This window comes from Heteronotia binoei, chromosome 14 (genome assembly GCF_032191835.1).
Source record: "Heteronotia binoei isolate CCM8104 ecotype False Entrance Well chromosome 14, APGP_CSIRO_Hbin_v1, whole genome shotgun sequence".
Lineage (NCBI taxonomy): Eukaryota > Metazoa > Chordata > Lepidosauria > Squamata > Gekkonidae > Heteronotia > Heteronotia binoei.
The window spans coordinates 66,486,105-66,508,716 of record NC_083236.1 but is presented as its reverse complement, the minus strand read 5'-3'; the positions used below and the strand labels follow the sequence as shown (position 1 = coordinate 66,508,716).

The following is a 22,612-nucleotide window of genomic DNA, read 5'->3' as shown; positions in this document are numbered from 1 at the left end:
TTCCTGATGTTTTTCTAGTAAACTTTATTTCTTTTGTTAAGCTTCAGCCTCGACTCCATTTATTGCCACTCCACACCTCTAATTTTCAAATGTGTACCCAAACAGATAGACCAGAGCTGGCCAAACTTGCTTAACGTAAGAACCACATAGAGTAAATGTCAGATAGTTGAGAGCTGCGAGACATGAAAGAAGGAAGTCAGGCAGGCAAACAGAAGGTGGGAGGGAGAGATTGAAAGAGAGCAACTTTAACTTCAAATGCATTCTCCATGCCTCTGACTGGCTTAGCTTGGAGAAGTGATTTAAAGAGAAATGTCTTCTCCAGGCTGGCTGATGGGCGGTGGGGGCTTTGAGAGCCACACAGTATGCGTGAAAGAGCCACATGTTTTTTTGGCCACCCCTGGGTAAACCATGTGCAGAGGCTTAGGGCAGGGCCCAGGAAGTTCCCCCAATCCCTCTGTAAACAGATTAGTAGGTAAACCAGTGACTTGCTGTGGCAAAGAGACAATGGCTTCATGTGTTGTGGTGACACCTGTACAAAACGACCTGCCGAGTGGAACAATTGACAAGTGTAATCCACGTGCAAAATTACATGTGCAGTGGCTGCCAGTTTGGTGCAGTGGTTAAGTGTGCAGACTCTTATCTGGGAGAACTGGGTTAGATTCGCCACTCCTCCACTTGCAGCTGCTGGAATGGCCTTGAGTCAGCCATAGCTTTGGCAGAGGTTGTCCTTGAAAGGGTGGTTGAAAGAGCCAGTTTGGTGTAGTGGTTAAGTGTGCAGACTCTTATCTGGGAGAACTGGGTTTGAGTCCCCACTCCTCCACTTGCACCTGCTGGAATGGCCTTGGGTCAGCCATAGCTCTGGCAGAGGTTGTCCTTGAAAGGGCAGCTGCTGTGAGAGCCCTCTCAGCCCCACCCACCTCACAGGGTGTCTGTTGTGGGGGAGGAAGGTAAAGGAGATTGTGAGCCGCTCTGAGACTCTTCGGAGTGGAGGGCGGGATATAAATCCAATATCTTTTTCTTTTCTTATCTTCTCTTATCTAGGAGAACTGGGTTTGATTCCCCACTCCTCCACTTGCAGCTGCTAGAATGGCCTTGGTCACCCATAGCTCTCGCTGAGGTTGTCCTTGAAAGGGCAGCTTCGGTGAGAGCTCTCTCAGCCCCACCTACCTCACAGGGTGTCTGTTGTGGGGGAGGAAGATAAAGGAAATGGTGAGTCAGTCTGAGATTTGGAGTGGAGGGTGGGATATAAATTCCTCCTCCTCCTCCTCTTGAGAGCCAGTTTGATGTAGTGGTTAAGTCTGTGGACTCTTACATGGAAGAACCAGGTTTAATTCACCGCTCCTCCACTTGCACCTGCTGGAATGGCCTTGAGTCAGCCATAGCTCTGGCAGAGCTGTCCTAGAAAAGCGAACTGCTGTGAGAGCCCTCTCAGCCCCACCCACCTCACAGGGTGTCTGTTGTGGGGGGAGAAGATGTAGGAGATTGTAAGCCGCTCTGAGACTCTGATTAAGAGAGAAGGGCGGGGTATAAATCTGCAGTCGTCTTCTTTTTCTAGTCGGGATGGCTACTAGTTGTGATGCCTGTTTGCTCCCACTGGAACTGGAGGCAATATGCCTTTTAAATGAGTTGCTGGAGAGCGCGGAGGTGGAAGGATGCTGTTCCAATCCTCCCCACTCCTGGGATTCTTGGAGGCAGCTGGTTGGTCACTGAGCAGAATGCTGGACTTCAACAGGGCCTTTGGCCTGATCCAGCATGGCTTTGCGGAGGTTTTTATGCTGTCAGAGCCCATTAAATTCAATCCCGCATACGGATCGTGCTGTAAAAGTCACTTCCATGGGATGGCAGCAGTGTGTCTGTTTCTTCTCAGACGGGGACAGATTGGCTTGCCCTGGGTTTCTCAACTGATGGGGCGTTTTCGCACTGACCTTAATCAGCAGCGACGCCCCTCTTCACCGCGCAGGATCGGCGCGGATTTCGCACTAATTGCCGCGGAGCACCCGGAAGAGCCGGAAAGTCCCGCGGCTTTTGCGGCGCAAGCAGCGACGCCCCTCTTCACCGCGCAAGATCGGCGCAGATTTCGCACTAATTGCCGCGGAGCACCCGGAAGAGCCGGAAAGTCCCGCGGCTTTTGCGGCGCAAACGGAAACCGCAAAAAACCAGTTTCCATTTGCGCCGCAAAAGCCGCGGGACTTTCCGGCTCTTCCGGGTGCTCCGCGGCAATTAGTGCGAAATCTGCGCCGATCCTGCGCGGTGAAGAGGGGCGTCGCTGCTGATTAAGGTCTGTGCGAAAACGCCCATGGAGATTTGTGTTGGGATGCTGGCTGCATTTGGGAAAGGCTACCTGCTGACCCAAGCAGGGAGCCCTAGGTGTTTTTTTAACCACCCTGGGGCAAATGACATTTTCCGTGCAAGGATGCTGAGCGCTCGCAGCAGGAGAGCCGGTGTGCTGTAGTCGTGAAGAGTGTTGGGCCCGGGTTTGAATCCCCGCTCGGTCTGTGGAAGCTGGATGGGTGACCTTGGGCCAGTCACGTTCTCTCAGTTTAGCCAGTTTGCTGTAGTGGTTTAAGTGTGCAGATAACTGGGAAGAACCAGGTTTGGTTCCCCACTCCTCCACACGCAGCGGCTGGAATGGCCTTTGGTCAACCATAGCTCTCGCAGAGCTGTCCTTGAAAGGGTAGCTGCTGGGAGAGCTCTCTCAGCCCCACCCACCTCACAGGGTGTCTGTTTCGGGTGGGGGGAAGGTAAAAGGAGATTGTGACCACTCTGAGACTTTGAGATTCAGAGGATAGGGCGGGATATAAATCCAATATCATCATCTTCTTCTTCTTAACCTACCTTACCGAGTTGTTGTGAGAATAAAACAGTGCAGAATTATGTAAGCCACGCTAGGTCCCTATTGTTCAGCCATGAACACGTGAAACTGCCTTGCCATGAGTCAGTCTACCAAGGTCAATCTTGCCATCTCTGACTGGCAGAGGTTCTCCCAGGTGCGTTGGAGGTCTTTAAACTGCCTGCTACCTGATCCTTTTTCCTGGAAGTGTCGAGATTTGAACCCAGGACCTCCTGCAAAGCAGATGCTCTGCCACTGAGCCAGGACCCCCTCTTTCATGCTCGCCCATTCTCGTCACCAAATCAGTCGGATATCTTTCGGCTTTCATCTGCATCTGCTTTTTGCCCCTTTTCAGATATTGCAATAACGATTGAATGGTCCAGGCGATTAGGAAGCGGCAGTGTGCCCTCTTAGTGTCCCTTTCACCCAGTCCTGTATCTCCTTTGCAGAAGGAATTCCACGCCTCTCCCCGCAAGAGCAGCTGCATTCCCCCATCTGTTCCTACAGTCAGAAAAAGGTTCTTTTCTTCTTTCCCTTTCTCCATTTTGGTCTCTCCCTCCTCTCTCGCACTCTGTGCAATTAGCAGCAGGTGACGGCACCCGGAGGCCAAGCTAAGAGCCAGATCCTCAGAGGGGTTGGGTGTCATGCGAAATGCGGGTAAAGTCACCTGCCCAAGGAATTTAAGGACGAGCAGAAAGAGGTGGGAGGAGGGGAAAGCATGCGGCCTGCCCTAGAAGGTCACCTGGGAAGAGAATCTCGTCCCCGATTCTTCTCCCTGCAGCTTACCCCATCCTTTCTTTGTTAGCTCCTATCTTCTGTTCCTTTTCTTCTCCTTTTTGGGGTTTCATCCAACTTGGCTCTTTCTTTCCTCCCCCTCCCCCCCCCCTCACCAACAGAAAGGAAGCATCGTAGACCTGGCGTTCTTTTGTTCTGGCGTTTTGCTCAATTTAGAAATTTTGGCAAACTTTCTTCTGTTGGAAGCTATTTTGAATGTGGAAGGGGGGGGGGAAAGCTTCTGGGAGAGAAGGATTTTGATGCACAATTGGGCTTCGTTCCTGCATTTTGAACCCCGAGCCAGAGAAAGGACTTGTGGAGTTGTGTGTTTTTCTCACTGTCTTCTCTGACAAATGAGTTTTGCAAACCCATGAAAGCTTCTTAACATAAGAGAAGCCAAGTTGGATCAGGCCAGTGGCCCATCCAGTCCAACACTCTGTGTCACATAAGAACAGAAGAGAAGCCCTGTTGGATCAGGCCAATGGCTCATCCAGTCCAACACTCTGTGTCACAGAAGAACATAAGAGAAGCCCTGTTGGATCAGGCCAAAGGCCCATCCAGTCCAACACTCTGTGTCACAGAAGAACATAAGAGAAGCCATGTCGGATCAGGCCAATGGCCCATCCAGTCCAACACTCTGTGTCACATAAGAACATAAGAGAAGCCCTGTTGGATCAGGCCAAAGGCCCATCCAGTCCAACACTCTGTGTCACAGAAGAACATAAGAGAAGCCATGTTGGATCAGGCCAGTGGCCCCTCCAGTCCAACACTCTGTGTCACAGAAGAACATAAGAGAAGCCATGTTGGATCAGGCCAGTGGCCCATCCAGTCCAACACTCTGTGTCCTGTGGCCAAAAAACCCCAAGTGCTATCAGGAGGTCCACCAGTGGGAGCAGGTCATGAGAAGCCCTCCCACTGCTGCCCCCCAGGCACCAAGAATACAGAGCATCTCTTGCCCCAGACAGAGAGTTCCATCTATACCCTGTGGCTAATAGCCACTGATGGACCTCTGCTCCAGATGTTGATCCAATCCCCACTTGAAGCTGTCTGAGATGACTTTGAAAAGGGACAGAAGAACATGTTTTGGAATTTGATGTTTCTCATAATCAGTTTTCAGCTTTTTTGAAAACTGTGCTCAGCCTTCAGCTTCACTGAATCAGACCCCCTTGGTCCATCAACGTCAGTCTTGTCTATTCAACCGGCAGCAGCTATCCAGGGTCTCGGGCTGCAGGTTTTCCCATCACCTCTTACCTGGTCCCTTTTTAGATGGCGATGCTGGCGATTGAACCTGGGACCTTCTGTATGACAAGCGGAGGATCTACCGCTGAGCCATGGCCCCCTCAGATGGCCTTGTCAAAGGTTAAGGAAGAGGGCAAGACTTGATAGGAAGGGGTATAGGAGCAGGGCTTTTTTTGTAGCAGGAACTCCTTTGCATATTATGCCACACACCCTTTATGTAGCCAATGCTCCAAGAGCTTACATGGCTCTTATTTACAGGACCTGCTGTAAATTCTTGGAGGACTGGCTACATCAGAGGGGTGTGGCTTAGTACGCAAAGGAGCTCCTGCTACAAAAAAAGCCCTGTAGGCTTAAGCAGCACTAGCAGCTCCAGAGTCAAGGGCTGGCATCGCTGGGCCCCTACCAAGGCCCATGGGCAAGCAGGGAAGGCCCCACTGCTTAGTTGTTAACCCCTCCATTCCCTGCAGGAAATGGGAAATTGCCCCGGAAGTCCCCGTGACTTGGTAGGAAGTGCTAGATCAGGGGTGAGGAACAGTGGCTCTCCAGATATTTTTTTGCCTACAACTTCCATCAGCCCCGGCCAGCATGGCCAATGGCTGGGGCTGATGGGAGTTGTAGGCAAAAAAACATCTGGAGAGCCACTGTTCCCCACCCCTGTGCAAGATCATCTCCCATCTCACTTGTGGGATGTGACATCTGGTGGGAAAAGGACCCTTCCTGTACATTTTATTCCGGTATGTGTGGCTGTGTGAAAGTTGTTAGAATCTTGGACTGGGATCTGGGAGACCTGAGTTCAAATCCCTACTTTGCAGTGAGTCTTACTTGGCGACTTCGGAATAGTCAGTCACTCTGTTTCAGCCCAGCTTCTCTCATGGGTGGTGGTGGTGGTTACAAGAATAAAATTGTGGGAAGGGGGGGAAGATGCCGCTTGTGGTCTCTCAGAGGTGAGCAATAGGCTCTCTACGCATGCTTAAAGGCACTGATTTCTTTAGGACATCTTATGGAAACTGACTCTGGTTATTTTTATTTTATTTTATTTTATATTTATTTTTACTGTGCGTTTGGGGGGATGGGAGCAGGGACGTGAGAAATGGCTCATGGTTTGTGCCACGTCTTATGTCAGAAAACTTGTTTTTGGCAAGAGGACTTTGGTTTGGGGCATATGATTTAGCACCACTGTAGCACCACTGTATTATTTTAGCTTTTTAAATTAATTTATATTTGTATTTATATTGTTGATTGATTTTATCTGTCATTGTTATATCATGATACTGCATCATGTCCTGTTAAGCCGCCCTGAGCCTGCCTCGGCGGGGAGGGTGGAGTATAAATAAAACTTAAGAAAAATATATGATATAATAACCGTGCCTCTGAGCATGTGCAGACTTTCCACAGTCCTTGAGTCCTGATGAGAAGTGACTTGCTGCATAGAGTCAGTGAATGGCGGTGTGAGACAGGGAGATTAAAACTGCGGAAGATGTGCTTTTCGAAGCCAAGTCAGCTGGCAGCTTGGATAATGCATTTACAGTTGCTTTCTTTCCACCTCTCCCTCTTTCCACCCATCTACTTGCCTGCCTTCCTTCCACATCTAATGTTTATGCCTTGAGGCTCTCAAACATCCGACGTTTATTCTGTGTGGCTCTTGACGTTAAGCAAGTTTGGCCACTCCTGTTATAGGACCTCTTTTCTCTCTCTTACCTGGGCTTGGAGCTGTATCAAGTTAACCGTTTTGAAGTTAATCCGTTCACAATAAGGCAGATGAGCCGACATTAAAAGTCACGTGAACTGTGCTCCTGTTTTTGCAAGTAAAATTTCTTTCTCTTGTTACCTCTGGAGTCAGATTGTCTTTGTCATTTGTTTGAACGGCATTTCCCCCCTTAACCGGGAAATGTGGAGGACCGAGGACACCGCAGAAAGCTTCTGCGCATCCATGAAAAAATTGAAGAAGAAGACTGGAGAAGACTGCAGATTTATACCTTGCCCTTCTCTTTGAATCAGAGACTCAGAGTGGCTTACAATCGCCTGTATCAGGGGTGGCCAAACTGCGGCTCACGAGCACATGTGGCTCTTTCATACAGATTGCGTGGCTCTTGAGGCCCCCCCCGCCCCATCAGCTGCCTTGAAGAAGGCATTTCTCTCTTTAAATCACTTTGCGAAGTCAGCCAGTAGCTTGGAGAATGCATTTAAAGTTGCTTTCTTTCCACCTCTCTCCCTCCCTCCTCCCCCATCTATTTGCCTCCCTTACAGCTCTCAAACATCTGATGTTTATTCTGTGTGGCTCTTACATTAGGCAAGTTTGGCCGCCCCTGTCCTGTATCTTCTCCCCCCACAACAGACACCCTGTGAGGTGGGTGGGGCTGAGAGGACTTTCCCAGCAGCTGCCCTTTCAAGGACAACTCCTGTGAGAGCTATGGCTGACCCAAGGCCATTCCAGCAGCTGCAAGTGGAGAAGTGGGGAATCGAACCCGGTTCTCCCAGATAAGAATCTGCACACTTAACCACTACACCAAACTGGCTCTTTCAACCACCCTTTCAAGGACAACCTCTGTCAGAGCTATGGCTGACCCAAGGCCATTCCAGCAGCTGCAAGTGGAGAGTGGGGAATCGAACCCGGTTCTCCTAGATAAGAGTCCGCGCACTTCACCACTACACCACACTGGCTCTTTCAGCCACCCTTTCAAGGACAACCTCTGTCAGAGCTGTGGCTGACCCAAGGCCATTCCAGGAGCTGCAAGTGGAGAAGTGGGGAATCGAACCCGGTTCTCCCAGATAAGAGTCCGCGCACTTCACCACTACACCAAACCGGCTCTCGGTTTGATTCTCTTCAACATTTAACCCGATAGAATCGGAGACACTTGCTTATTTTATTTTATTTTATTTTATTTTTTGCAATTGAGACTTCAGCTCTGCGGGATCGGAAAGGGGAGGGCGTCCTTCCCTCTCCTCCCCCTCCTCTCCCTCGTCACTTGATCCTCTCGCCCCTTGGTCTCACTCCTGGTCGCTCTCCTCCTTCCCTGTTGCAAACACAAAGAGGAAATGCTCTCTGGGCCTGGGGGCGGGGGGGGGGGGTTGAAAAGAGAGAGCCAGCAGCAGCGGGGAGGAATCCGGAGCAGCAGCGCCTGCCACTGAGACATGGAGGAGGGGGGGGGGGAGAGAAGAGAGGGAGAAAAGCTCCTCCAATTAGAGGCGTCAGCGCTGCAAACTTGAGGCGAGGCACTTGAACTGTCACTGCCGAGCCTTAATTAGCAGCCGCGGGTGAGGGGTCAGCCGCAACTCAGCAGTCTTGACAAGGCTGCTATCAAGTGCAAGGTGGTGGGAGGGGAGGCGGAGGCAGGCAGGGGAGGGGAGGGGAGGGGGAGGCCAGCAAACAAGCTGGTGGGGCGGCTGGGGGCGGGGAGAGGGGAAATCTCCCCAGTCTCGGGACAACCCCAGGAGGGATGCAGGCGCCGGCACTGCTAACGTGGTGCTGCTCTCCCTGAGCTGCTTCCCCAGCCGCCGTCCTGCGCTCTGAGATTCTCTCCCTCGAAGCAGCCGGTGGGGGAGCCTTGCCTTGCCCGGTGGGGGGGCAGCGGAGGACTCCCCATCCGAGAGCGGCCTTGTCCCGGGAGGCGGTGGCCGGCCGGCCATGCCCCGGATCGCCGCTTAGACCTCGCCATGCTGGAGATGAAGACCTGGTCATCCCTCCTCCAGAGCCTGAGTGAGTGGAAAGCGCTCCCTGCCTCCGCCGAGGGGGGGCGTCCCTCCGGGGCTCACCTTGGCGCGCTCTCTTGGCCTCCCCGTGCCCTTCCCCTGGCATGGGCCTCCTCGCTGCCTGGAAGTCAGCCGTGGGGGGGGGGGGGGGACGTTTAGCGGCCCCGATCCCTCTCCCGGTGTTCTCTGGCCTAGAGATGAAAACAAACTCCTCTCAGGAGACGACTCCCCCCTCCTCCCCCCCACCTTCAGTTGTTTACGGCTGATGCTAACAGTGCCCTGATCCTTTTTGTGATGTGTCTTTTTCCTCCTCTGGGGCATTGGGGGGTGGTCACTGCTAGAATTCGGGGGCAAAAATAGCATGGTCCCCCCCCCCTCCCCAAATTCCTGGTGATGTTTTCGAAATGTCAGGGCTCTCCATGGGAAACTTTCCCTTCACGGCCTGATCGGATGGACTTTTTGCATCGTCTGGCTCCGCCGGCTGGCTTGCGAGAGTCACCTTGGATGTTGCGTTGCGCGGGGCGCACCTGCTGCCACCCGGGGCGGTGTGCTGTGATCCAGGTTGTGCTCGGGGAGGTGGGAGAGGAGAGGGGTGGGGGGGACCCACACGGCTTCTTGGTCTCTTGCAAACTTGGCATGGCCGTCCCTGGATTAGAAAGCGGTGCTGCCCACTGGAGTTCACGGTGGAGGAGCCGGAGGTGCGGGGGGTGGGGTGGGGTGGGGGAGCAGAGGGGCAAAGGGTTTTCCCATGGCAGAGGCTAGAGGGGGCTTGCTGAGAGGCAGGGGGGATTGGGTTCCTGGAGGACTTCTAATGAAAGGGGGGGGGGCGTGATCTCTCTGGGGGAGTGCCTCTTTTCAATGCGAGCTAATTAACTCTACCTGGCCGGCGACTTCCTGAAAGGAAGAAAAGGTTTCCCCCTTGGTGGTTGTGACTTCCTGACCCGGAGGGACCTCACCTTTGACCTGTGACCCGTGACCTCTGGCCCTTTTAGAAAAAGGCTTTCAATGCATAGTTGTTTGAGGGCTAATCCCCAGCCAGAATGTTGTCTCTCTTCGCTGTAAAGCTGCTTGCAGAGTAAGGGCATTGCAAAACACACACATGCACACACACACAAACACACGCACGCACACACACGGACAAACCAGGTACCTTGGATCACTTGCGGAGCATTTTTATGGGCAGCACTCAATGGCAAACGAAGTTTGCGATGGTAGTAATCGCAGGAGCCGTGTTTGAAAATTTCCCCTGTGTCTGTAGGAGCCTCAGTTCAAGATGCTGGCAGTAGGTCGCCCGTCTGGCTTTGACAAGGGCCGGGGCCTTTTTGGTCCGGGCCCCTGCCTGGTGGAATGAGCTCCCATTGGAGATCCGGGCCCTGCGGGACCTACCCAAGTTCCGCAGGGCTTGTAAGACGGAGCTCTTCCACCTGGCTTTTACTTGATCCATCGGCCATCCTATGAACCCCCAGCACCCTACCATCAAGGTGCTTAAGCTGTGTTGAAAGCTTCCAGGCTACACGACATTGTGTGGTTGTTGTACTGACTACTGCTCTCGAATCTGATTGACATTTTTGTGGTGAGGAGGATGTTTTAGAAATGATTCGTTTTAATGTTGTTTTAATGTTGTAAGCCGCCCTGAGCCCGCTTGCAGGATAGGGCGGGGTATAAATGGAAAAATTAAAAATTAAATTATGTTGGGAAATTCGTAGAGATTTGGGGATGGACCCCAGGGAGGGACCTCAGCGGTGTATTATGCTGTAGATTCCACTCCCCTCCCCAAGCAGCTGTTTTCTCCAAGGGAATGGATCTCTGCCGTCTGGAGGATCTCAGGTTCTTAGTGGACCATACGCTGAACATGAGTCAACCGTGTGATGCGGCGGCTAAAAAGGCAAATGCGATTTTGGGCTGTATCAACAGAATTCTAGTATCCAGATCACGTGAAATGATGGTATTGCATTACTCTGCTCTGGTAAGACCTCACTTGGAGTCTTGTGTTCACTTTGGGCACCAGATTTTAAGAAGGAACTAGACAAGCTGGAACAGGTCCAGAGGAGGGCATCAAAGATGGTGAGGGTCTGGAGACCAAGTCCTATGAGGAAAGGTTGAAGGAGCTGGGCATGTTTAGCCTGGAGAGGAGGCAGCTGAGAGGTGATAGGATCACCATCTTCAAGGACTTGAAGGGCTATCATAGAGAGGATGGTGCAGAATTTCTGTGGCCAAAGAAGGTAGGACCAGAACCAATGGGTCGAAATTAAATCAAAAGAGTTTCCGGCTCAACATTAGGAAGAACTTCCTGACAGTGAGAGCGGTTCCTCAGTGGAACAGGCTTCCTCGAGAGGTGGTGGGCTCTCCTTCCTTGGAGGTTTTTCAACAGCGGCTAGATGGCCATCTGACAGCAATGAAGATCCTGTGAATTTAGAGGGAGGTATTTGTGACTTTCCTCCATTGTGCAGGGGCTGGACTAGATTACACTGGAGGTCCCTTCCAACTCTCTGATTCTATGGAGATCAGTCCTAATTCCGGGAGATCTCCAGGGATAGCCTGGAGGTTGGCAGCGCTCACCTTGGTCATACAGAAGGAGACTCCTGATGCACAAGAAATCATTTGTAGTCTGGGAGGTCACATTGCATTTATCTTCCAGACTTCAGTGTTTTGGGAGTGAGGGAGTTCAGGATTTATAAATGGCAACGCCTAGGGGGCCGTGCAAGACATGGTGGAATTATAGCAACTAGGGTATGTGTGTGAACTTGTCAGGACCCGTAGCCCCCTGCACACTTTTCCCACCCCCCTCTCCCTTCCCTCTTCCCTGCTGGGTTTCCTCACTACCTCCATGCTGTTTGACGCTAGTGAGGTTGAAGGTGTGGGGGCAAGCCTTTTGCGGAGGTCATGGAACGCTATGATTTGCAGGCCTCCCGAGTTGGAAAAAGAGCTTACCGCAAATCCAAAATCCATCAACTGTCGGATTAGACTGTTCAGAATTTTTCCGCAGGGTGGCAAGCGGTGGTGGGGATTCCGTCCCTCTCCGCATGCACGGGGAATCTGGTGGCATCCAAAATTCTGGAAAGAAGGACGCTGCGATGAAGCGCCGTAAAAGACCAGCTCTCCTTTTCATTTGGAAAGGCCTCAACCAAGTGTATCCACAGACCCATCTCTTTGTGGCTGCGTCTTGGTGCTTGGCACGGGAGTGAAACTAACACTCGGAATCTGTCGTTGGAAGGATCAAGTTGGAGTTAGTTTGCTTAGCATTGGGGAAGTTGGAATGAGGGGTAGATACTTGGCTTCAACCCGTGATGTGTTCAAAAGAGCGCCATACTCTTTTGTGCAGCAAAAACTTGATATCTGGCAGTTGCCAGATCCATCAGTTTTGTTAAAGTTTTGTTAGAGTAGATCCAGGTGGGTAGCCGTGTTGGTCTGAAGCGATAAGAACAAAGCTGGAGACCAGGAGCACCTTTGAGACCAACAAAGTTTGATTCAGAACGCATGCACGGTTCATGAGATGATGAACACCGAAGCTTGCATTCTGAATAAAACTTGGTTGGTCTTAAGATGCTACTGAACTCCAGTTTTGTTCGCTCTAGGAAGTATCTCTTTTTGCTTTCAGAATTCCTTTTTTTTTTTTTTTGCTCTTTCGGGTGTTCCGTTTTAATTTTTTCTCTCCTCTCCCATTTGAACGCATGGAGCTGCTTCATATGGGATCAGAACTGTAGGTCCGTCAAGATCAGACTGGCAGCGGCTCTCCAGGGTCTCTGGCCGAGGTCTTTCATATTAGTTATTACCTGATCCTTTCAAATGGAGATGCTGGGGTTTGAACCGGGGACCTTCTGTATACTAGGGCTAGGTGGCGTGGAAAGTAGTCAAGGTGCCAAAATGCTTGCCTGGATACCAGGTGGACGGGACAGTTCAAGAGCAGAGACGTTTTGTGGCTCAGTGAGAGGTGGTTATAGGTTGGGAGGGATTTGAATTCTTCTTCTTCCAGGGTCACATCTGGCAGGTTAAGAACATAAGAGAAGCCATGTTGGATCAGGCCAGTGGCCCATCCAGTCCAACACTCTGAGTCACATAAGAACATAAGAGAAGCCGTGTTGGATCAGGCCAATGGCCCATCCTGCCCAACACTCTGAGTCACATAAGAACATAAGAGAAGCCGTGTTGGATCAGGCCAATGGCCCATCCAGCCCAACACTCTGAGAACATAAGAGAAGCCGTGTTGGATCAGGCCAATGGCCCATCCAATCCAACGCTCTGAGTCACATAAGAACATAAGAGAAGCCATGTTGGATCAGGCCAATGGCCCGTCCAGTCCAGCACTCTGTGCCACACAGTAGCCAAAAACCCATGTGCCATCAGGAGGTCCACCAGTGGGGCCAAGACACTAGAAGCCCTCCCACTGCCCCCCCCCCAGCACTAAGCACCAAGAATACAGAGCATCACTGCCCCAGACATAAGAACATAAGAGAAGCCATGTTGGATCAGGCCAGTGGCCCATCCAGTCCAACACTCTGTGTCACACAGTGGCCAAAAAAACCCAGGTTGGCATCTGGACTTCTACCTGGCTTTGTCTCTGTCTGTCTGCCTGTCTATCTCTCTGTCTGTGTGTCTCTCTCTCTGTCTCTTTCTCTCTTTCTCTTTTTCTGTCTGTTTGTCTCTCTCCCGCACACACACAGTTTTTCACCCCACTCTGTACCCACGGACATCATTTAAGGCTTGTAGAACAGAGGGATCAGTGGGACTTGATCTTGGAGCACACTTACGTAATTCATTTAGACTTTTTATACCCTGCTTTCCTCTCAAAGTGGCATCCAGTGTTATTCTCCCCTCCTCCGTTTTATCTTCACAACAGCCCTGGGAGGTAGGTTAGGCTGGCCCAAGGTCACCTGATGAGCTTCCATGATGGCAGAGGAGGGGCTCGAAGCCAACTCTCCCAAATCATTGTCTGGCACACTAACTACGAGTCTGTTCTGATTCCCCAGTATCTTGGAACACGATGCTCCAGATGTTGATCCAATCCCCTCTGGAAGCTGTCTATACTTGTAGCTGCTGCCACCTCCTGTGGCAGTGAATTCCACGTGTTGACCACCCGTTGGGTGAAGAAGGGCTTCCTTTTATCCGTTTTAACCCGACTGCTCAGCAATTTCATGGACTGCCCATTCTGCCTTTCTCCTGCCCCATGTGAGATGCCGAGCAGGCAGCTAGGGAGCTGGAAACAACAATCCGAGGGGGGAGGCGCGACATTTAAAATTCAAGACAAGGCAGAGGCCAAAATGGCAGTGTGGGTCACGCTCCCTGGCAGATGAGGGTTTGTTGCGGGTCAAGAGGACCGGTGTCGACAGCTGTTGGCGGAGAGGAAAGGAAGGAAGGGTTTGCCGTCTTTCTGCCCAGGGCAGAGATGGCAAGGTGGGGGACGTTTACTACCGATTGAGCCACTCTGCATTGATTGGCTGCCCTAAAAGAGGAGGACAGAGAACAGAATTAAGAAAGCAAACGGGAAAAGGGCCTTCCTGCAGTCAAGCTGGCACTTGGAACGTACAAAAGGGCTGGGCGAGGAACGGTGGGGGGGTGGGGGGTTTGTTAGAGCGGCTGCGGGCTAACAGGCAAAGGGCATGGCAGGCAGAGGGCAGGCCGTGCCCTCTCCTGCGGAGCGGGCCAAAAGGTGGCGGCTAAGCTCTTCTGGCATCAGAACGCCCTTCCCCGGGGGAGGATTAGCAGGCAGGGGTCAGGCAGGCAGACAGCTGGGCAAGCTGTTCGGATCACGGGGCGCTGGAAGCGGCTCAGGATGTAATCGGAGCTCGCGGGGGCGGTTGCGTGTGCCACTCAGCGCCCAGGCTGGGGGGGCAGGGGGAGGCGCGGCTTTTCATTCAGATGGCAGCAACACCCCCCCTCCCCGGGAAAGGGCAGGCAGCAGACAACGTGTGGCTCAGATGCCTTCGGAGGGGGACCGGCCTTCTCCGTTGCCGGGTGATGTCAGGGTTTAATTTTGAACTGAGCCTGCTGGGAGCTTGGATTCTGGAGGCCTGTCTTCTGCAGCTGTGGGGGGGGCGGGGTCAGCCCCTGGAAGCAGAATCACACTGTCTAATGGAAGTCAAGCCCATGCCGCCCTTTGAGATTGGCAGGTGCTGCATTATCAGCTGCTTTGGGGGAAGAAGAAGATGATATTGGATTTATATCCCACCCTCCACTGAGAGTCTCAGAGCGGCTCACAATCTCCTTACCTTCCTCTCCCACAGCAGATACCCTGTGAGGTGGGTGAGCTGGGAGAGCTCTGACAGAGACTGCCCTTTCAAGGACAGCTCTGCAAGAGCTCTGGCTGACCCAAGGCCATTCCAGCCGCTGCAAGTGGAGGAGTGGGGAATCAAACCCAGTTCTCCCAGATACCATCTTTGCTGCGATATAATCTTACTATCTTCAATTACTGTGTTTTAGACCTTCAGTATGCTGTAAAATGTGCCCAGCTGAGGTGCTATCTATAGATTGCTTATAACTTGTTTATAGTTTATTGTACTGTTTTATACTGTTCCGATCTTAATTGTAAGTTTTAATTGTTGTTTTACTATGTTGGTATCTGTCCTGTGGTGCAGAGTGGTAAAGCTGCAAGACTGCAGTCTGAATTCTCTGCTCACGATTGAGTTTGATCCCAGCGGAAGCTGGGTTCAGGTAGCCGGCTCCAGGTTGACTCAACCTTTCATCCTTCCGAGGTCGGTAAAATGAGTCCCCAGTTTGCTGGGGGGAAAGCGTAGATGACTGGGGAAGGCAATGGCAAATCACCCCGTAAAAAGTCTGCCATGAAAACATTGTGAAAGCAGCGTCACCCCAGAGTCGGAAGCGACTGGTGCTTGCACAGAGGACCTTTCCTTTCCTTATTAGAAGGGCCCCTTGGTGCAGAGTGGTAAAGCTGCAGTACTGCAGTCGGAGCTCTCTGCTCATGACCTGAGTTCGATCCCAGTGGAAGCTGGTTCAGGTAGCTGGCTCGAGGCCGACTCAGCCTTCCATCCTTTTGAGGTCGGTAAAACGAGTCCCCAGCTTGCTGGGGGGAAAGTGTAGATGACTGGGGAAGGCAATGGCAAACCACCCTGTAAAAAGTCTGCTGTGAAAACGTTGTGAAAGCAACGTCAGCCCAGAGTCGGAAACGACTGGTGCTTGCACAGGGGACCTTTCCTTTACCCTTTTTTTTATCTGCCCTGAGCCCATTGCCGGGAAAGAGCGGAATATAAATTAACTAAATAAATAATCATAATAAGAAAGATTCTGCACACTTAACCACTACACCAAAAGAAAGGCTTGATATAGATGAGATAAATACATTTTTTAAAAAATGTGGGTTAGGTCCAAGTGGGCGGCCGTGTTGGTTTGAAGCTGTAGAACAGAGTTCGAGTCCGGGGGCACCTTAATGACCATGATAGCGTGAGCTATCATGCACACACACACTTTGACAGACAGCATGTTAGGGACCTGCGAGCCAATGATTTGCGCTCTTGAAAATCAGATGAATTTGGGGGGCCCCAGTTCAGGCTTGCCAGATCTCAGAAGCTAAATAAGCCCAGCCCTGGTTAGTAATTGGATGGGAGACCACCGGGGCTTTTTTGTAGCAGGAACTCCTTTGCATGTTAGGCCACACCCCCTGATGTAGCCAATCCTCTAAGAGCTTCCAGGGCTCTTCGTCCAGGGCCTACTGGAAGCTCCAGGAGGATTTGCTACATCAGGGAGGTGTAGCCTAATATGCAAAGGAGTTCCTGCTACAAAAAAAGGCCTGGAAACCACTGAAGACGTCCAGAGTTGCTATGCAGAGGCAGGCAAAGGCAAACCACCTCTCTTGGCTTAGAAACCTTACACAGTTGCCGCACCTTTATGGCACGTTTGAGAGAGAGAGAGATCATTGTAGTCCAGCCATGAAAGCTCTTACCCAGGGGTCATGTTGTAGAAAAATAGGTGGTAGAGCTCATTAGCATAACTCATTAGCATATGCTGCCCCCCCCCCAGCCAACAACAACCTAGTGCAAGAAAGGAGAGCCCCGGACGAGCGAGGCCTGCTTTGGCTAGCTAGTGATCCAGACAGCCCATGCAGGCCTCGCTCGCCTGGGGCTCTCCAGGGCTGCCCTCCCCCTCAGTCTAAAGGCCAGCAAGCCACCCACTGCCCAAAATCACATAAGAAGTGGAGAAAGGGTGGCGTGGGCTTCTCCAAGGGTTAATGAGGGCTGCTGGGCATGTGGCAAAGCTCCTGGTGGCTGGCTGGCTGCCGGTTCTCCTAATCCAGGGATTGTTATGCAGCTGCACCTACAAGGTAAGTGGGAAGGAAGAGGGGGAACCCTCGGAAAGGTTTAGAAGCTGCACTCCTGTGAGCTCCTGCTGAATCTGAGGCCTCCTCATTCCTGTGGTGTGTTCAAACACCACCACCTGATTTTCTCTACGCCTTTTGCACCCTTCTTTCCCTTTCCCTCTTGATTTTTCTATTTGTCCTTTCCCTCCGGTTCCTGTTCCTTGCTCTGCCCCGCTTCTTTCAGCCACCTGTCTGTTGGATAGGATGCTGGGCTTGGATGTGAGGGTTCCAGGTTTGAATCCCTGCTTGGGTGTACAAATCTCTCCGAGTGGCAGGAACATGGGTGGGATACGAACTGAAATAAAGCCATGCCCCTGATTTATCACCACAGACATTCCCTTCTGGGGTGGTAAGGTCGCAAAGTAAGGAGTCTTCTTTGGTGTGAAGCAAAGGAGAGAACACACATAAAGATGCTCACCAAAGCCAGTATCGCCTGCTCAGACCAGCTACGGCTCTCCTGGGTTTTGGGCAGAGGTCTTTCTGAGAGCCAGTTTGGTGTAGTGGTGAAGTGCGCGGACTCTTATCTGGGAGAACTTGCTTTGATTCCCCACTCCTCCACTTGCAGCTGCTGGAATGGCCTTGGGTCAGCCATAGCTCTGGCAGAGGTTGTCCTTGAAAGGGTGGTTGAAAGAGCCAGGTTGGTGTAGTGGTTAAGTGCGCGGACTCTTATCTGGGAGAACCAGGTTTGATTCCCCACTCCTCCACTTGCAGCTGCTGGAATAGCCTTGGGTCAGCCACAGCTCTCAGAGGAGTTGTCCTTGAAACAGCAGCTTGTGTGAGAGCCCTCTCAGCCCCATCTACCTCACAGGGTGTCTGTTTTGGGGGGAGGAGATAAAGGAGATTGCGAGCCGCTCTGAGACTCTGAGATTCAGAGTATAGGGCGGGATATCAATCCAATATCATCTTCTTCGTCGTCGTCTTCTTCTTCTTCTTCGTCGTCGTCTTCTTCTTCTTCTTCTTCTTCTTCTTCTTTATCATCATCATCATCACCTAACAACCACGATCCTGGGATCTGTGAAGGCCATTGCTTGTGCTGTAGACCCATCTGGGCTGCTAAAATCATTCTTTGTTTGGGATTTTTGTTTGGTTTCAGATTTCTGCTGTCCAGATCTGATTGCGGTGTTCATTGGATAGCCCGTCCTGTCGTTTGTATCGACGCTCACAGTCCCGCGTGCCTTGAGTCATTGACTATAAAGAAAGACTATAAATGATACTAATAAATAATGAATCACTGGCTACCTGTTCCTGAATTGGAGATGCCGGGGATCGAACCTGGGGACCTTCTGCACGCCAAAGTGATGCTCTGCCATTGAGCCACGGCCCCTCCTGTAGACAGTTGGTCGTGTTGTCAGGGTGGACGGGGGGCTTTTCTATGTCTGAATGGTTCATTTGTCAGACTTCCTCACCTGCGATATGTGGCGCTGCTAGTTCTCTTCCGTTACCTAGAATCATAGAGTTGGAAGGGACCCCCAGGGTCATCTAGTCCAACCCCCTGCACAAGGCAGGAAACACAAATACCCCCCCCCTTCAATTCACAGGATCTTCATTGCTGTCAGATGGCCCTCTAGCCTCTGTTTAAAAACCTCCAAGGAAGGAGAGCCCACCACCTCCCGAGAAGGAAGCCTGTTCCACTGAGGAACCGCTCTAAACTCACAAACCCCTCCCCCTAAATTCACAGGCTCTTCATTGCTGTCAAATGGCCATCTAGCCTCTGCTTAAAAACCTCCAAGGAAGGAGAGCCCACCACCTCCCGAGGAAGCCTGTTCCACTGAGGAACCGCTTGTAATAGTCAGGAAGTTCTTCCTAATGTTGAGCCGGAAACTCCTTTGATTTAATTTCAACCCATTGGTTCTGGTCCTACCTTCCGGGGCCACAGAAAACAATTCCACACCATCCTCTCTAGGACAGCCCTTCAAGTCCTTGAAGGTGGTGATCCTATCACCTCTCAGCCGCCTCCTCTCCAGGCTAAACATCCCCAGCTCCTTCAACCTTTCTTCATAGGACTTGCTCTCCAGACTCCTCACCGTCTTCGTTGCCCTCCTCTGGACCCGTTCCAGCTGTCTATATCCTTCTTAAAATGTGGTGCCCAAAACTGAACGCAATACTCCAGGTGAGGTCTTACCTGAAACCCTGGTTTCAGAAGCATCTCTGGCAATGCACCTTCTCTCTGCTTGCAGATTGGCTTTCGTTGGTAGATGGGAAGGGTTTGTACGGTCTTGCAGGGGGTAGGGCCGGCTCTACAAACCGGTGTGTTTTGCCCCGGACGCGAGCAGAAGAGGTGGAAGAGTTCTGCCGGCCGACCTGCTTATTAACCGCGTCCCCTCGCACTCCGGCTCCTGTTTTGCAGCTCACGATTCCTGTTAAATCAATATTGAGTTGGCACCTCTTATTACAGGATGTGGAGCTCTCTCTCTTCACGCTGTGACTTCTGTTTCTTTTGCTCTCTGCTTTCTCCGGAGCACGCGGCGATGAAGACAAGAGAGGCAAAACCAGCCTCCATCTTTGGCGTGAAGCAAAGTCTAGCGGTGGCTGTCGTCGGGGAAAGGCCTTTTAGGCGCCCGCTCTGTTGCCATGGCCACCGAGGGTCGGAGGTCGGCGCCCATATGGGCTTTGTCCAAGCTGACGGTTATGGATGTGCTTGATAAGTTTATGAGTCCTGGAGTGACCTGCAGAGCCGGCTGGGGGAAAAAGGCCGAGGGCAGAGGTCACGCTGTGTCTGGCTGGGAGTGTGAACCAGTCACCTGGCTTAATTGGAGAGAATAAATCTAGCTTGAGATTGGCACCCTTTTGGCCAGGTTGGAGAGACACACTGGGGGGGGGGGGGAGGGCAGCATCTCTAGGACACTGACTTTATGGGTCCAGAGAGTAATTTAGCCAGTTTGGTGTAGTGGTTAAGTGGGCAGACTCTTATCTGGGAGAAGGGGTTTGATACTTCACTCTCCACTTTCAGCGGCTGGAATGGCCTTGGGTCAGCCAGAGCTCTCATAGAGATGTCCTTGAAAGGGCAGCTTCTGGGAGAGCTCTCTCAGCCCCACCCACCTCACAGAGGGTGTCTGTTGTGAGGGAGGAAGGCAAAGGAGCCGCTTTGAGACTGTGAGATTCAGAGTGTAAGGCAGGGTATAAAGCCAATATCATCATCGCCATCTTCACCAAAACTTTTAAAATAAAATTATTTACCAAATTGTTTGTTTGTTTGTTTTTAAAAAACAGTATTTACAGATAACAACATTGAATAGTGAAGTACTGCAGTTCAAGCTCTGCTCATGACCTGAGTTCGATCCCAGCGGAAGCTGGGTTCAGGTCGCTGGCTCAAGGTTGACTCAGCCTTCCATCCTTCCGAGGTGGGTCAAATGCGTCCCCAGCTTGCTGGGGGGAAAATGTAAATGACTGGGGAAGGCAATGGCAAACCACCCCGTAAAAAGTCTGCTGTGAAAACGTCATGATGCAATGTCACCCCAGAGTCGGAAACGACTGGTGCTTGCACAGGGGTCTACCTTTACCTTTTTATGCTGCGTTTACTCTATGTGGTAGAAAACAGTGGCAGCGCCGTATCAATAACGTATCCAAAAGCAGCTGTGCCAAAAATTTCAAACACTGGATTCAAAATTTAGAAAATTGCAATATAATCTGAAAGTGCACAAGCATCAAAGAATTCATAAAGACTAACAATGAACAGTCCTGAAAATGGACTATAAATAACAGTGAACAGACTGAAAATTGGGTGTGTATGAGTACTAGCCAGGACGGCTTTGTAAGTTGGCTTATGAAGAAGATGTAATCAGCGGAATGTGGTATCAAGCCAGTGAAGGTGAACTTTCCTTTGAATCCGACGTCTGTGGATGGACTCCTTTCTGCGTATTACTTTGGAGTAAAATTACCCTATGAAAACTTGTGAATTTCTTCGGCGTCATCCAGTGAAACTAACATACGTCATACGGGACTCTTCAAAAAAGGACTGTTATTGTTGTTCTTTATGTACGAATGTTTTGTTGCTTGTGCGCTTTCAGATTATATTGCAATTTTCTACATTTCGAATCGAGCGTTTGGTATTTTTGGCACAGTCGCTTTCAGATGCATTGACTGCAGGTGGGGCAGGGCGGAAAAGGAAGGCCCTTTCCCTGTGAATACTGAGCATCCTTCCACGGTTTGTAAAATCGAACATTTGTTCCGTCCAGTCTCCTTGGTTAGCATTCGGGACCGGAGACGTGCATGTAGTTGTTGTGTTTTAATGGGGGAAAGAAACCAGAGCTGAGATTTGGCGGGTGCTGATTTCTGCCCACAGCAGCGACTTCAGAAGCAAGCCCTTGAGTGATGCCACAGTTTTCAGAGAACTGAATCAAATGCGGCGACGGTGGCAGGAGGGGAGATGCTGTTAGTCACGAAGCCTTCCCTTTTCTTCCTAGCTAACTCTTGTGCAATGCTGTTAGCCCTTCTTTGACTCTTGTGCAATGCTGTTAGCCCGTGCCCCCCCATGTCTGACTTACTGTGCTCACAAGCTGCTTAACCGTGAAAACACCCAGGAAAGGGCTGGTGCGAGGCCAAGTTTTTTGTCACAGGCAGACGACATCGTGGCCCCAGATCCAGAGAAGCTGCAAAGCATGATGGTCTCTGGACTCGGGATAACAGCCCCTCCTCAAGTGGGGCATGGGGTGGTCTGGATCGGGTAGGGCTGCCAGGGCCAATTCAAGAAATATCTGAGGACTTGGGGGGTGGAGCCAAGAGGCATTGGGGGGTGGAGCCAGGAACAAAGGTTGTGGCAAGCAGAATTGAACTCCAAAGGGAGTTCTGGCCATCGTATTTAAAGGGACCGCACACCTTTTAAATGCCTTCCCTTCTTTGGAAATAATGAAGGATAGGGGCACCTTCGTTTGGGGCTCGTAGAATTGGACCCCCTGGTCCGATCTTTTTGAAACTCGGAGGGTGTTTTGAGGAGACGGACTGGATGCTATGCTGAAAATTTGGTGTGTCTACCTCAAAACACAAAGCCCCAGATACCCATGGATCAATTCTCCATTATACCCTGCGGGGAATTAGTCTCCGTAGGGAATAATGGCGTGCCCAGCAGACATTCCCCCCCCTCGCTTTCTGATGACTCTGAAGCAGAGGGAGGGCCTCCAAACCGGTGGATCCCCTGCCCCCACCTGGGGATTGGCCACCCTAGGATCAGGACAAAAGTACTCATTCAGGCAGAGGTGCCGAACGGGCACGCCAGCCTGCGTTATGTGTTCCTGACTCACCCAGGAATAAGGTGTCTTCACGGGTCATTTTGTAGAAAAATAGGTGGCGGAGCTCATTAGCATATGCCCCCCCACCAAAAGAACCCCAATGCAAGAAAGGAGAGCCCCAGGCGAGCGAGGCCTGCTTGGGCTGGCTAGAGATCCATGAGTGGGTCAAAAGGCCAGCAAGCTGCCTGCCACCCAAAATCACATAAGAAGTGGAGGAAGGGTGGTGTGGGCTTCTCCAGGGGTTCATGAGGACTTCTGGGGACGTGGCAAGGCTCCAGGGATTGTTCTGCAGCTGCACCTACTATTCAATGGGTAAGGTAGGTGTGGAGGAAGAGGGGGAACCCACAGAAAGGTCCAGGAGCTGTGCTCCTGTGAGCTCCTGCTGAATTCAAGGCCTGGTGAATTCAAGAGTATCTTTGACTCTCCCTCCGCCCACCCCTGCATGGCCATTTCCTCTCTGTGCCAGGGAAGGGCCCCTGCTTCCCCATGGTGACTGTTGCCCGCTTAGCTCTAGTAGAGAGGGTTAAAATCCCCTCTGAGAAGGAA

The 22,612-nt window shown here is 51.5% G+C and overlaps 1 protein-coding gene across 4 annotated transcripts in view; it reads left to right on the top strand.

The window, feature by feature from the left end:
• Positions 1-22,612, top strand: part of GSE1 (Gse1 coiled-coil protein) — a 592,607-nt gene that overhangs the window by 366,521 nt on the left and 203,474 nt on the right. Inside the window, exon 1 of one of the 4 annotated variants that reach the window (XM_060254207.1) lies at positions 8,519-8,540. The exons of the other annotated variants lie outside the window; for them this stretch is intronic. The gene's annotated coding sequence lies outside the window, so the exon portion shown is untranslated. Of the gene's footprint in view, positions 1-8,518; positions 8,541-22,612 lie in introns of those variants that run through there. 4 annotated transcript variants of the gene reach the window in all.